Genomic DNA, 14,690 nt, shown 5'->3' on the forward strand with positions numbered 1-14,690 from the left:
TGAACGCGGACTCCGAAGAAGACGAGGATGAAGAGGAAGATTTCAACTGAAACAATTCAAGATTCAAGAAGAAGATGAAGTTTTTTTTCCTTTTTTTTATCTTTCATTCTTTTGATCTGGTACGTTTTTTTCTAGTATTTTTTTCTTTATATTTTCGTCTTTGACACTCTTCACTTTCTATACCTACAATCAATTTATACTTTGGTATAGATTAAATAACTAAAAAGAGCCTTATTAAGACTACACATTAATAGGTATGACTAAACAGATTGATACTGAATTGAATCTATTCAATTTCACACACAAAAGTCCGAACGTTCTTGGTGATTCATACATGAATGCCAAGAAAAGGTTGTTAAGCTTGGAAAAGAAGCTCGAGAAATCGCCGGAATTCAGACAGGGTTATAATCAGGTCCTACAGGATTTCTTGGACTCTGGTCACATGTCTCTCTCTGATAATATTTCAGGTGTTTTTATACCTCATCATGCCGTCATAAAGGAAAGTAGCACAACGCCGATCAGGCCTGTATTTGACGGCTCTTGTGCTACGACAAGTGCCAAATCACTCAATGATGTTCTGTTCTCAGGTCCGAATATTTATTCGGACCTCTTTATCATTCTAATCAATTTTCGTCTGTTTAAAATAGGTATTTCAGCCGACATCAGAAAAATGTTTCGGCAAATACTTGTCCGTTCAGAGGACCGAAAGTTCCAGAAGATACTGTGGCGTTTTAATCCACAGGATTCTATTTCTTCCTACACCTTGAACACGGTCACTTTCGGTTTAAAGCCATCCCCATGGTTAGCACTTCGCACAGTGAAGCAGTTAGCTATTACATTTAGTTCGCATGTTGTTAGATTCAGGCAGCATGAGTCATTTCATCACTTATCCCTGTGCAAAAAAGTTGGGTCTCACTATTGATAATAATCCGACTTCGGTTCAAGGTATTGGTTCTACATCCAAGTCTGTTTCAGGTCAGACTTTTTTCTCATTTTCATCTCGCTTTGATTCCAGTGTTTCATTTTCAGTTCACGCACTTGTAGTGGACCATGTGACTAACAAGTTACCAACCGCTCGCATTGATATTCAAGCTTTGAAACACTTGCAGGGTCTACAGGTATCAGATGATTCATTCTACGAACCTCAAAGTATCAGTGGTATACTGGGTGCCTCATTGTGGCCGCTTTTAATACAGAGTGGTCAAATCATTGGTGAACCTAACTGTCCGATTGGTGTTCGCACAAAGCTGGGTATCGTTGTCATGGGCAATGCCCCAACATATTGTGATGATGGTGACTCCAGCATCCTATTCTCTTACCACAGAAGGAACATGTAACTACACTCTTAGTAGAACATTATCATAAACATAACCTACATACAGGGTCTACCTTATTATTTGCACTTCTCCGAAATAATTATTGGATTCTGGGTGCGAGGAACTTGGTTCGCAAGAAACATGGTATTTTCAAAAGGCCAGTTGTTAAACTTTGTCCTTTACCTACCCAATAGTACCTACCTAACCAGACTCAACAACACATGCTCTTCTTATGTAATATTTTGTAAATAGTTATTTACCTCCTGTCATTTATTCAATTTTATGATTTTTTCAATTTAATTTTGTTGCATTTCAGCATTGTTTGCATTTTGCCTGCAATTTTTTTTGTAGGGTCTAATTTTTGTATATATTTATTTATTATTTATTCATTTTTATGATGATAGTTATTTTTTCTTTCCTCATAACTTTGTTATTTTTTGACCAATTTTCATGATTTTTTTTCTATTTTTGCTTCTTGCATATTCCTGTGTATCATAGCTTTTGAAAGCAGATCCTTTCAAAGTGGGGGGTATAAAGCATTACATTTAGAACTTGTTTCAGACATGACTACTTCAGCATTCATGGCAGCGTTGAAACGATTCCTGGCCCGCCGCGGTCCTATACTTCATTTGTATAGCGACAACGGTACCAACTTCATCGGAGCTAAGAATCAGTTAGATGAGCTTTATTCCTTTCTTAGTTCTTCAGATTACAGGGTGACTATGCAGGACGAGCTGAACAAGCATCAGATTAGTTGGAAGTTTAGTGTCCCCTCTTGTCCTCATATGTCCGGTATATGGGAGAGTGGAATCAAAAGTGTTAAGTCTCACCTGTATAAAATTATTGGCAATCAAATATTATCATATGAGGAACTGACCACAGTTCTTACTCAAATCGAATGTTTGTTAAATTCCAGGCCTTTATGTCAGCTGAGCACTGATGATTCTTCCGAACCTGTTGCTTTAACCCCCTCTCATTTTCTTACCTATCAACCTTTAGCTCACTTACCTTCACGTGACGTTCTTTCAGAACCTGCCAACAGATTAACTCGTTACGAGCTTCTGGACCAAATGATTCAAACATTTTGGAAAAGATGGAGCTCTGAGTATCTGAGTACATTACAAGTTAGAAACAAGTGGGACAAACAAAATAATACTATCTCTGTAGGTACTGTTGTTTTAATAAAACAGGATTCTTTTATTTCGCCTTTGCATTTCGCCTTTGCAATGGCTTCTAGGTAAGGTCACCAAGATATTTCCTGGTAGCGACGGTGTCATTAGGGTGGCAGAGGTGAAAACCAAACATGGTATTTTCAAAAGGCCAGTTGTTAAACTTTGTCCTTTACCTACCCAATAGTACCTACCTAACCAGACTCAACAACACATGCATTTCTTATGTAGAATTTGTAAATATTTATTTACCTCTTGTTATTTATTCAATTTTATGAATTTTTCAATTTAATTTTGTTGCATTTCAGCATTGTTTGCATTTTGCCTGCAATTTTTTTTTGTAGGGTCTAATTTTTGTATATATTTATTTATTATTTATTCATTTTTATGATGATAGTTATTTTTTCTTTCCTCATAACTTTGTTATTTTTTGACCAATTTTCATGATTTTTTTTCTATTTTTGCTTCTTGCATATTCCTTTGTATCATAGCTTTTGAAAGCAGATCCTTTCAAAGTGGGGGGTATGTTTGATAGTAATTAAACTTGTATAAACTTTGTCAAAAATGGTACCACTCTGAGTACCTAGCATAGGCTCGAGTGTCTATCGAATCTACATTCAGTTCGTTTCTAACATATTAACAGAGCGGTCAATAGCTTTCACTCTAAGATTCATTTATATCATTTGTGCTGCATCATATAAGTACCTTTGATTTTGGCCTTCAGCCTTTGTTATCAGTGAGTGAATAGTGTGCTCTAAGAACTCAAATTGCAATCATTTTTAATTGTATTTACCATTTAACCAAATTTCAATCAAACATTTGGAACTAAAACTACCTAATTTTACACCAATTTCAACCATTTAAAATCTATAAATAACCAGTAGAAAAAAGGCTTTCCTTTTCCTTTCTCCCTCCTTCTACCTCTATAGGGACCCCGTATTGTCGCATACCTACGCGCGCGACGCTTTCTAACTAACGGGTTTTTCGAATAAATTTATCTACTGGTACATGGTACGGTAAGTTTTCTGTTCTTAAAACATTCTTCATTTTCATTGAACCTATCCTATCATATATACAGTCCTCTAAATTTCAAAACCGATAACACTTTCTATCAGAGGTGCCTACACGTGTACGTAATTTTCAAAGACTGAAAATTTGGCTGCAATTGAAAAAGAGTACATCTACATATACGTAGTTCCAAGTAAAAACCATAAATGGGTACCTGATAGCTGAGAGTGTGATCTTTCTTTTAATATTATAGTGTCTGAGATGTCCAAATTTGGGTTTTTAGACCTTAACCATGTTACAACACCTCTACACCTGTTCTTAATGACCTAATCAGTCTCTGGCCAGGAATCATTTCAATGACAACCAAATGAAGAGCCACTCCTTTTCCATGTTGTCCCATGATCTGATATGGATCTTCACCGTTAATATAGTCATCACTTCACCACTTCCTTGTGTCATCAGAAAATAAAGCTCTCATCAATTATACCTGCTCTAATTATTTACATTCAGGTCTACATATTGTAGATACTGACACAAAGGGTTTGTAACTTCCTATACCATTTGGTGTGGGCAGAATAAAATGACCCATCTTTCAAAACAGGGATTTAGAGCAGCATTCCCTTATTAAGAAGCATCATTGGGTTGTAAGCTTGGAAGCCAGGACGTCAAATATTATGATTGTAATATTAGCAGAAAAATGAACAACTTGTAACCTGGTCAGGTCACTGAGACAGTACAAAGTGGCCCACTGAGCGTCTTTACAATTTTATTTTTATGTCACCCATCCAAATTGATTTTGTGCATGTATGGATTGGATAAAGGATTCCTAAAAACTATGAGTATTTATCCAACCTAGTGAAATAGTCAAATTTCCTCCTGTAACTCATACATAATTAAGAGACTTTCTTCAGCATCTTATTACGGGGCATTGAAAGTCTCTGGGTTGGGAATCGGGTCTTAGCTGTAGACCCAGCTTTTTAATTACATGTTTCTAAAGTAAACGTACAATGTACAAGACATAATAAACTGTTTTTTACACCATTACACGAATGCAACTGAGTAGATATACATAATATCCTGTACAGGGTAACTATTAACAGTCATCAGGCATTGAGGCCATATTCCCAAGAAATATCTTGGAAATTTTTTGACGGGCTAAAATCAGCTGAATGCTTAAATTCTTGATTTTTATCCCAGGGACTTCCTGACCTAGGGGTGGGTTTCACTAACCTTCTCTTTTGATGGAGACACTTTGGACTTTACACATTTGTATTTTACAAAAAAGATCTCATATTTGATTGTTTAAGATTTGGCACATTATAAATCAGATATGGTGAATTGCCTTCCACATTTTCGAATGTTTCAAGTGTACCTGCAAAAATGTGACGTCTCTTGAATGTATTTGATTATCCAAAGTGATTTCAACATACTCCTCAGTGATGTCAACTTGTCCTCCAAAGATTTCAGCATGTTCTCCAAAGGTTTCAACATCTCCTTTAAAGGTTTGAACATGTCCTCCAAAGATTTCAACTTGTCCTCCAAAGATTTCAACATATCCCTGTATATCATAGTTGCAGTGTTGTTCTAATGGAAACAGGAGGTAATGTAACTAGCTATGGGTCTGGAACAATGTCTGACATAAAGTTAACACGTAATGTTGACTTAATAACAAGGTATTTAGTAAGTTGCACTCTCATTATTCTCCCTTAACGTTATGCCTTCATTAGAATATTCCACAAGCTTACTGGAACTAGTTTCTCTATGAAGGGGTAACTCATACCTACTCACAGAAGCCTCCGGATATTTCTCAGTATTGAACTCTCTTTTCTTCTTACAAAATTTAATGTTGTTCGTAAATTTCTGGTTTCTCAAATTTCGGTACCGTTCTAAGTAGTGGTTTCCCCAATTTCAAGCAAAGACATTGCATCTGAAAGATTTGTTTTAGCAATTCCTCAAATGTACCTAACTATGTTTTTGATACATATCTCGTATGATGAAACCTATCCAAAACACTTTACAGCCACCCTTTTCTTCCCAATCCGGTGCACTTCCGCAGACACAATCCGGGGTCTCGAAAGAAGGTCAAGTGGAAACTTTTGCTGGAACTTGTGAATTCCTAGACGTAATTTTCTGACATGATGAGAAAACTGTTTCGCCTGCTGACTCCTTGTCAAGTGATGTTGTTTGCAGTTCTAATCCCATAATTCAAAGTTGTTATTTGCATATTGTATGCTATGATAACAAGCAAGGATATTGGCCGGAGTTATGTATGTGTGTATGAACATTAGCATTCTGTGTTACATGTATCTTACAAGTTTAGGAAGTCACTCGGCCGGGGAGGCTCGGGGATGGTGTGTTCAACTTGTTGAATGGAGACTTGTATGTGTGTATGAACATTAGCATTCTGTGTTACATGTATCTTACAAGTTTAGGAAGTCACTCGGCCGGGGAGGCTCGGGGATGGTGCGTTCAACTTGTTGAATGGAGACGTTTTGAGACAATTGTGCTGGGAATTTCTTGATTCATAAGAGTTCATCAACACATTGAATCCAGTAATAAGAGTACACATTTAGGAAAGCCATCTTCCATGACTTGTAACAATAATCTTTGATCCTGTTCATCTACGATCTCTTACTAGTATCTTGCGAACATTTGACGATAGGACTCGTCTAGGATCCAAACTTGGTTCAAGTTTCATTTCTCTTTTCGATCAAACCAACTCAAACTGCACTGCAAACTGCACCCCAATCCCTACAGATATGTCCAAACATATATAGTTGACTGGCCGTCGATCGACGAGGAGAAATTATGTTATCGAGGCAGTGTGGACGGTTCAGTCAACACCGATCGACGGCCGGTCAACTATGTGTGGACACACCTTAACAGATTCATATCCTGACATAGCCCCCAAGCCTACCAAATAACAACCCCACGATCCCCACCGAACATTGCTACCTAAGAATCGGTAACACTCCCACGATGATTGTAAGAATCGGTAACACTTCCACGATCATTGCTACCGAAGAATCGGTATCGGATCGACACGGACCAACCTCACGAGCCGGTTTGCAAAACACGCAAGATTGAGCTGTATTTGAATAAAACAAGGCCCGAGTGGAGGAGACCAGAAGACCCCTTGGTGTTCAACACGTCTTTGTTACATCCATAACTTCTATTTTAATCACCATCACCAGGAAACTTTAACACAACAAATTTGCTTTCATGAGAGAGGAAAAGAGCTGAACAGGGTGGCCGGATGGTTCAATGGTTTAATTCAATCACTTGTGAACAGTGGAAGGCATTGGAGCCACACCGCGAAAGAGAATGTGTGATCAATGAAATCCCTCAGATTGAAAGCAATCTCAGTGGGGTCTAATCGTTACCGTTATCCAATGAGGCAATTTCTTATATTAGACCCAATCGCCTGATCTGAATGATTAATATTGGTCCAATTTGAAGAAATAGGAATCCTTGGTTTAGGAAATATAAAAATTGAGTCATAAAAGACAAGTCAAATATGAATGTATATCTAGTCAAGAGAGGCCATCAGGTAAAAGATATTCCCATTATATTGAAACTATGACTAAGTTTCCGGAATATTACAATGCAGCTCATACTGAATACTCAAAAACTTTTGAAAACTTTTAAAACACGGTTGACACAATCGCCAATATGTTTTCACTTGTGAACAGTGGAAGGCATTGGAGCCACACCGCGAAAGAGAATGTGTGATCAATGAAATCCCTCAGATTGAAAGCAATCTCAGCGGGGTCTAATCGTTACCGTTATCCAATGAGGCAATTTCTTATATTAGACCCAATCGCCTGATCTGAATGATTAATATTCGTCTAATTTGAAGAAATAGGAATCCTTGGTTTAGGAAATATGAAAATTGAGTCATAAAAGACAAGTCAAATTTGAATGTATCTTGTCAAGAGAGGCCATCAGGTAAAAGATATTCCCATTATATTGAAACTATGAATAAGTTTCCGGATGCAGCAATGCAGCTCATACTCAATACTCAAAAACTTTTGAAAACTTTTACAATCGCCTTATAGAGGCAATCCAACATAAAACAAACCTGAACAACATTGAGAGCATCCTGTATGAGATGTTTGGGATTAGAATGACAGTAGATGAAGTGATAAATGAAATACAAGTCGACATTAACTTAGCAGTACTTCTGTTGTCTCAACAGGTCAAAATTATCAGCAGGCTACTGAGCTACGCAGGAGCTTGGATATCAGCATTAAAATTATGCTAAAAAATTGTCTAGCATAATTCTTGTTGAGCCTTGAGCCCCACGTAAATATATTCTAGCTTCATTGAGTCTGAGCATGAACGGTTTGGTCAGACTGGGATCATGATATCACGGAGTTGTCTTGTCTTGATTCTAAGAAATTCATCAGAAAAACTGTTTAGAGTCTTTGGAACTGAGTATCAGCGTACGTATAAAAGGAAATGCTCCTAGTTTTGCTAAAGAACTCACCATAATACATGAAATTATTTAATATAACTTTTACACATACATTTCCCAATTTGCATTCTGTTGACGATTCCCAAACAAAAGAGCATGAACGGTTTGGTCAGACTGGGATCATGATATCACGGAGTTGTCTTGTCTTGATTCTAAGAAATTCATCAGAAAAACTGTTTATAGTCTTTGGAACTGGGTACCAGCGTGCGTATAAAAGGAAATGCTCCTAGTTTTGCTAAAGAACTCACCATAATACATGAAATTATTTAATATAACTTTTACACATACCTACATTTCCCAATTTGCATTCTGTTGACGATTCCCAAACAAAAAAACTAGTCGGGATTACGGGCGCCGAGCTTGGCAAATCCAGAACAGTCAAAGATATTGAATTATCATTATGTAGAACATTGCAAACACTGGTTATATTTCATGCAGTGTGCTCGTTGTTCCATGGGAAATGTAAACAAACCATCGAGGCGGGAAATTAGATCCATGGGTTGTGATTAACTTTTTCATTATTACTAAAGCTCATGATTCCCCCTCGTTTCTATAACTTACTTGTCCCTTCCCTCTGCTGTCATTTTATGTCTTTATCTCGGGGATTGCATGAACATTTTGGAAATTTAAATAATAATGGTATCAAGTATAAGCGCTCCAGTTGATGTCGGAATTGTCATTCAGTTTTAGATCGTATTATTTACTCTCTCAAATGTATATCTTCACCTCCTCTTGTTCTTCAGGGTGGCGAAAGCTCGGAGGTTTGAGTGTTTTTCATGCTCGGTCGCAATTGAGTTCTTTGTGTTTGTGAGTCATGAGGATACCTTTACCATTCACTCATTTGACAGTCTTTCTGACGTGATGGAGTAATACATATGTGGCTAATGTCAATGGAGAAGAACTGAAAGAGGCTCAGAAATATAATATGTACCTGTGTATTAATAACAAAATAAGGCTGCCTACTTGTTGGTTATTCAATAGTTAAGTTTCTCTAAATCAAAATGTGTAAACAAAAAAAAAAATCAATTCAGTCCACCACGTCCTAACACATCACCATTTCGTTTTAATTAAATGACACACGCTCTGGCCCGCCACCCATCTTTTTTATCAACCATAAATATCTTCAGGGATTTGCGGAAATATCAAAAAATTATTAGATTGATCTGCACAGCCATGGAACGCGTGTTATTAGAGAACAGAATGTAAACAACAGCAAAAACATAAAAGAAGAAAAAAATAATAACCAGAAAGTGAAAGTTATTTGGAATTGACGATGACGAATATGTTTATAGAAACATTTTGAGAGGGGGGCAAGGAGAGGCTAATGACTGTGGGTTAGTTGAAGAGGGTGGGCTGATGGGTCAAAACTTAATGATGATGGATCAGGATGCGATATTCAAAGCCATTATCCGAACCCCACAAACACACCAGACCACAGAGCTGAGAAAATACCACAAACCTTTTGAATAAGTATTATCTCTGGTGTTCGAAATGTATAACATTTTGCGGAACATTTTGTTATGGATGCGCTATCGCTGTTCTATTAAGAGAAAAGAGGACCTATTGACCAAATGCTGAAATAAATCTTTTCGAAACTGTCATGAAAATTATGATGGTTATATTGAATGAAACTGCGCATTGTGGTTAAAGCTCATAAAATAATGTGATTACGAAACAGCTAAAAGAAGTACATACAGACAAAGGTCACCAAAGCAATTATGATGCAATGTGTTCAAAATAGAGGTCTTAAATCTACAAAATGAATACCTAGGTTTTGGAAAGATAAAATAATTGAACAGAACGTATCTAATAACAATAAATTATCACCAATTGAAATGGATGAACTTGGACAGTAAAAGATAAAAAACAGAGAATCTAAAAAAACAATAATGGGGGAAAAGCTTATTCAAATTAATTGAAAGTACACACCTAAATGAAAATAAATAACCCCGAAAAAAAATCCCAATACTTCTATCTAAAGCTGAAATCTTCCTGATCAGCATTCTCGATGTATTAAAAGGCGTTAAATATATCCTCTAAACAGTCTAAACCCTCTAAAGGACTACCCACATTATAAAGATAAAAATAAAGAAGAGATTGTAATTCGGTTTAATCAATTGAAAGTAGTTTCTGGTATAATGTTTGTTATTTCCTTTTGATATAAATGTGTTGGCAAGGATGTCGGTTCTAATGAAAACAAAAAGAAAATTGGAAGAAGAGAAAAAAATCTGTTCCCGCAGCGTTCATTGCAAGGGGTTTGAAAAATTGTGCTGGGAGATGTTTCTATGCCTCACACCACATTTCTCTTCTTGAATATATTTTTCCGACAGTGCTTCTCAGACTTTGTAAACTCGAAGAACATTGGAAACACAGATTCGTTTTAGATGTTTCTGTTTTGTATTTTGCTGATATTGTCATTAGAAATAGAATGGACAAGTCTATTTCCAATGACAATATCAGCAAAATACAAGACAGAAACATCTAAAACGAATCTGTGTTTCCAATGTTCTTCGAGTTTACAAAGTCTGAGAAGCACTGTCGGAAAAATATATTCAAGAAGAGAAATGTGGTGTGAGGCATAGGAGAAGAAGCAGAACCAGGAGTGGAAAGAGGAAATAAAAAGAGGATTCGAGAAGCAAGAGAAAATTGAGAGAATATTGGAAAAGAACGATGGGATGGATAAAGTTTAATTAAATGCTTAAGATGGAAACAGAGAAGGAACGGCAGGTACGGGAGATAACAGTGCTCCTTACTAATGTTTATAAATTATCCTCAATTCTTTTGCTTCTTTATTTGTATAGGGTCAGAAGTGGGCGTATAGACTTCCCAACTAGGCCTTTTCACAATTTTCTGACTACGACTGAATTGGGTCTTTTCTGAAAATATTTTCGCGTTGTTTGTCAAAACTCAAGCTTCTTTTGAACACCCATTTGATCTTTTTTGAGCCTCTTGAAAGATTGACTGATTGAACATCTTGGGGGTATGCTTGCTTGCTTCCTAACTAGGCCTTTTCACAATTTTCTGACTACGACTGAATTGGGTCTTTTCTGAAAATATTTTCGCGTTGTTTGTCAAAGCGCGTTCTTTTGAACACCCATTTGATCTTTTTTGAGCCTCTTGAAAGATTGACTGATTGAGCATCTACCGATAACCGATACCGCATTTGAATTTGAACTGATCTGAATCAAAAGATCTCATCAAGCTTCTAAAAGCAAAGCGTTTCGTTTAGTTTTAGACAGCTCTGCTAGGAGTTTTAAGAGTTCAATTTATCATTTCTGAAGGCTCTTTCCGTACCCCCCAATTCACCATTTTTCGGACAGGTAAGTTTTTTATACATGTACAAACTTCTGCCTTGGAGACCTGAAGAGTGTCTCATATTATTTAACCTACGCAAAGTTGCAAAGCCTAAATCAAGGTAAGTTTTTTATACATGTACAAACTTCTGCCTTGGAGACCTGAAGAGTGTCTCATATTATTTAACCTACGCAAAGTTGCAAAGCCCAAATCATCACTCACTCACACTCTCACACAATACATCACTACAATCGTCTGCACGAGGAAATCTATTCCAAATCCCTGATTGTCTCTCGGATTACGTGACCAAAGCCTCTCGAATTCAAAATTCCAACTCGGAATGCCATTCCGAAAAGTGTCAAAGTTGGGAGGGCGAAAAGATAACGGAAATGACACGTTACAAAAATTTCCTCACAGAAATCCACGCCATATCCCTGAGGATTTTGTGTAATCCTGTCAACCAATACAAAACTTTTTTCTTCTTCTTCAACGGATAACTTTAAAAAACAAGATATTCATTTTTTTTTTTTTTTTAATTTAAATATTTTTTTCCTCTCGCGTATTGATTCGATTTTCAAGAAATATAAAGTGTATTTTTACGGTTGTTTTCAAAGCCCACATCTTTTTCTCGTACCTTCCCCTTGTCACCAGCTGCAAAACCATTCGGTAACATTGGATTTTCTTTACAACAATGGTGAAAGATGTCTTGGTGTATGTTTATTGTTTAATGTTCATATTAGGTCCATACCTATGTATCACACCACACTCGTGGATACATTTCGAGAGTACAATGAATGGAAATCGTGTGAGTTACTCAGAAAACGATTTAACAGGAGCAAAATTTCGTGAGTCGGTCCATCATTTTGTGGTCAAATTCTCAAACAAGGATAAAATATTCCATGCCCAGGCTGGGATTGAACCCAAGCCCTTCTGTACACTAGACGAGCGTTTTGAACACTACTGCTACTCCACCGATGACGAAGTATGTATCCATATCCTAATAATATACTTGTACTTATAGGTTGTACACAACCGTGTTTTGAACACTACTGCTACTCCACCGATGACGAAGTATGTATCCATATCCTAATAATATACTTGTACTTATAGGTTGTACACAACCGCAATACAGTGAATGTACTCTGCAGTCCCGATCTTCAGCAAAAGGCAATCTTCATGGAAAACCAAGTCCCCATTTGTGACATTACACGATGTACAAAATAAGCGGTACCCCATTTGTCTCCTTGCTAATACATGCAAAATATTGCAAAACAAGTGCAGCGCGCGGGGTCTGATGTAGGTAAAAAGCTTTTATAATTCCCCCTCCCAACGCGCCGTGGAAGGGGTTGGGGTCTAAGGGTCGGGGGTGAGACATATTGAATTCCAAAGGGTGCACAAGATATGTGTTAATTCAAATTGATAGGGTGTTTATCTTGGCCTCCAGGGGTTTATAATGAGATAAAGTCATTTTCGAAAACACTCTCCCTGTGCCACCCCAGTTTTTCCTCTTGATATGTGTTAATTCAAATTGATAGGGTGTTTATCTTGGCCTCCAGGGGTTTATAATGAGATAAAGTCATTTTCGAAAACACTCTCCCTAGGTGCCACCCCAGTTTTTCCTCTTATAGGTCTTATTTAAAAGTTATCCTTGAGACTCGAGGGATTTTGTTCTTTGCAGTTTGTATGCCTTTTGTTCTGGCTATGTCGATAGTGTGTTTGTTGTCTATGTCAGTATTAAGGAGTCAGTAGGGCAGCGGTGGTGACGATTACTGAAACACATTTATAGCTGATGTATGTATGATCGGAGCTGTGGAGGAAGAGTGGCTGTAAACATTGGCAGTCCCTTTATCGTCCATTTGTCGTCGAAGGGTCACTGGTCAGGGGCCTTTTTTGTCGGACGAATCTTTTTCCCCAATATGTATCTGTAACGAATATTAGGACTGTTCTAATTGAACGTATTGAACTCCCTCAAGATTGATTTTTTGTCTCCAGCTATAATTTGGGTACGTCTACGTAGCTCTATGTTTAACATGGTTGTATTAAGTCAGGATGAATCAGGACCAATCTCGTCATCTGCTTGCAACATATTGAAGGATATTATTTGTGACTGGTCCAATTTTTACCGATAGAGGTTTCATATGTCCCTTGTTGACAAGAGCACAGTCCCATGTTCTACTTAGCGCGTTAAACATGTCAATTGGGGAACAAACATTACAATAACATCGCTGTCAAAAATAGAACACTCTCGAGATCCAGGTATCTCGGCGGTCCCTTTTGACTTGTCCTGCGAGGTTGACGTTTGACAGCTGTTGATAATTTCGTTTGTTTGTCTTGGGGATTCGATTTCAGTCGGGTACATCGGTTATCCTAAAATCAATACACCTTTATTTTTAGGGACTTGAATATTTATTTTTGGGGACCTTTTTTTGGGGGACACATCTAAAATGTTACTTGATACGTAATGTCATGGTTAGATGAAAATTATTTATCTTTGTTTAGTGGCTATCCAATACATCTCCGTACTAACTTTATGATTAATCCTGTCGGGTATTCCCATCCTTTACGGGATTACACGGTTCACAGTCAGGCCTTCTTCGCAAGGAGTTGGTTGGTGCTGCTAAACTTGTTCCACCGGGAATCGACAGATTAAAGATCTATGGAATTAAACATCCATGGAGACAGATTAAACATCTATGGAATTAAACATCCATGGAGACAGATTAAACATCTATGGAGACGGATTAAACATCTATGGAGACGGATTAAACATCTATGGAGACGGATTAAACATCCATGGAGACAATTTTAAAATAAAATGAAAAGTACTGCACGGTTTTCTGTAGGGAAATTCATATAAACAGACAAAAACAATGCTACACAAAAAAACTTTCACGAGAAAAGAAAACAATCCTACAAGCTTACCTACAGGGTTAAACTTGAGTACTTGGAGCTTTCGGGCGACAGTTAATAAGACAACTAACTGTACTGGGAGCTAGGACCAAAAAAACTTTCACGAGAAAAGAAAACAATCCTACAAGCTTACCTACAGGGTTAAACTTGAGTACTTGGAGCTTTCGGGCGACAGTTAGACAACTGTACTGGGAGCTAGGACTTTACCTTCCATAATTATCTCTAGAGTCTAGACAAGAGTATACCCTAATCAAATTACTAGATAAAAGTATCTATTAAAAAGGTTCCCTGTATCGAAAACTACTGATATGTTGTGATTCTAGCAAATAGTTAAAGTAAACATCTATGGAGACAGATTAAACATCCATGGAGACAGATTAAACATCTATGGAGACGGATTAAACATCTATGGAGACAGATTAAACATCCATGGAGACAGATTAAACATCTATGGAGACGGATTAAACATCTATGGAGCATTCATACTTGGTCATTGGTCTAAGTAGGTGTGTCATT

Source organism: Diaphorina citri, unplaced genomic scaffold (assembly GCF_000475195.1).
Source record: "Diaphorina citri unplaced genomic scaffold, Diaci psyllid genome assembly version 1.1 scaffold1350, whole genome shotgun sequence".
In the NCBI taxonomy this organism is placed as follows: Eukaryota; Metazoa; Arthropoda; class Insecta; order Hemiptera; family Psyllidae; genus Diaphorina; species Diaphorina citri.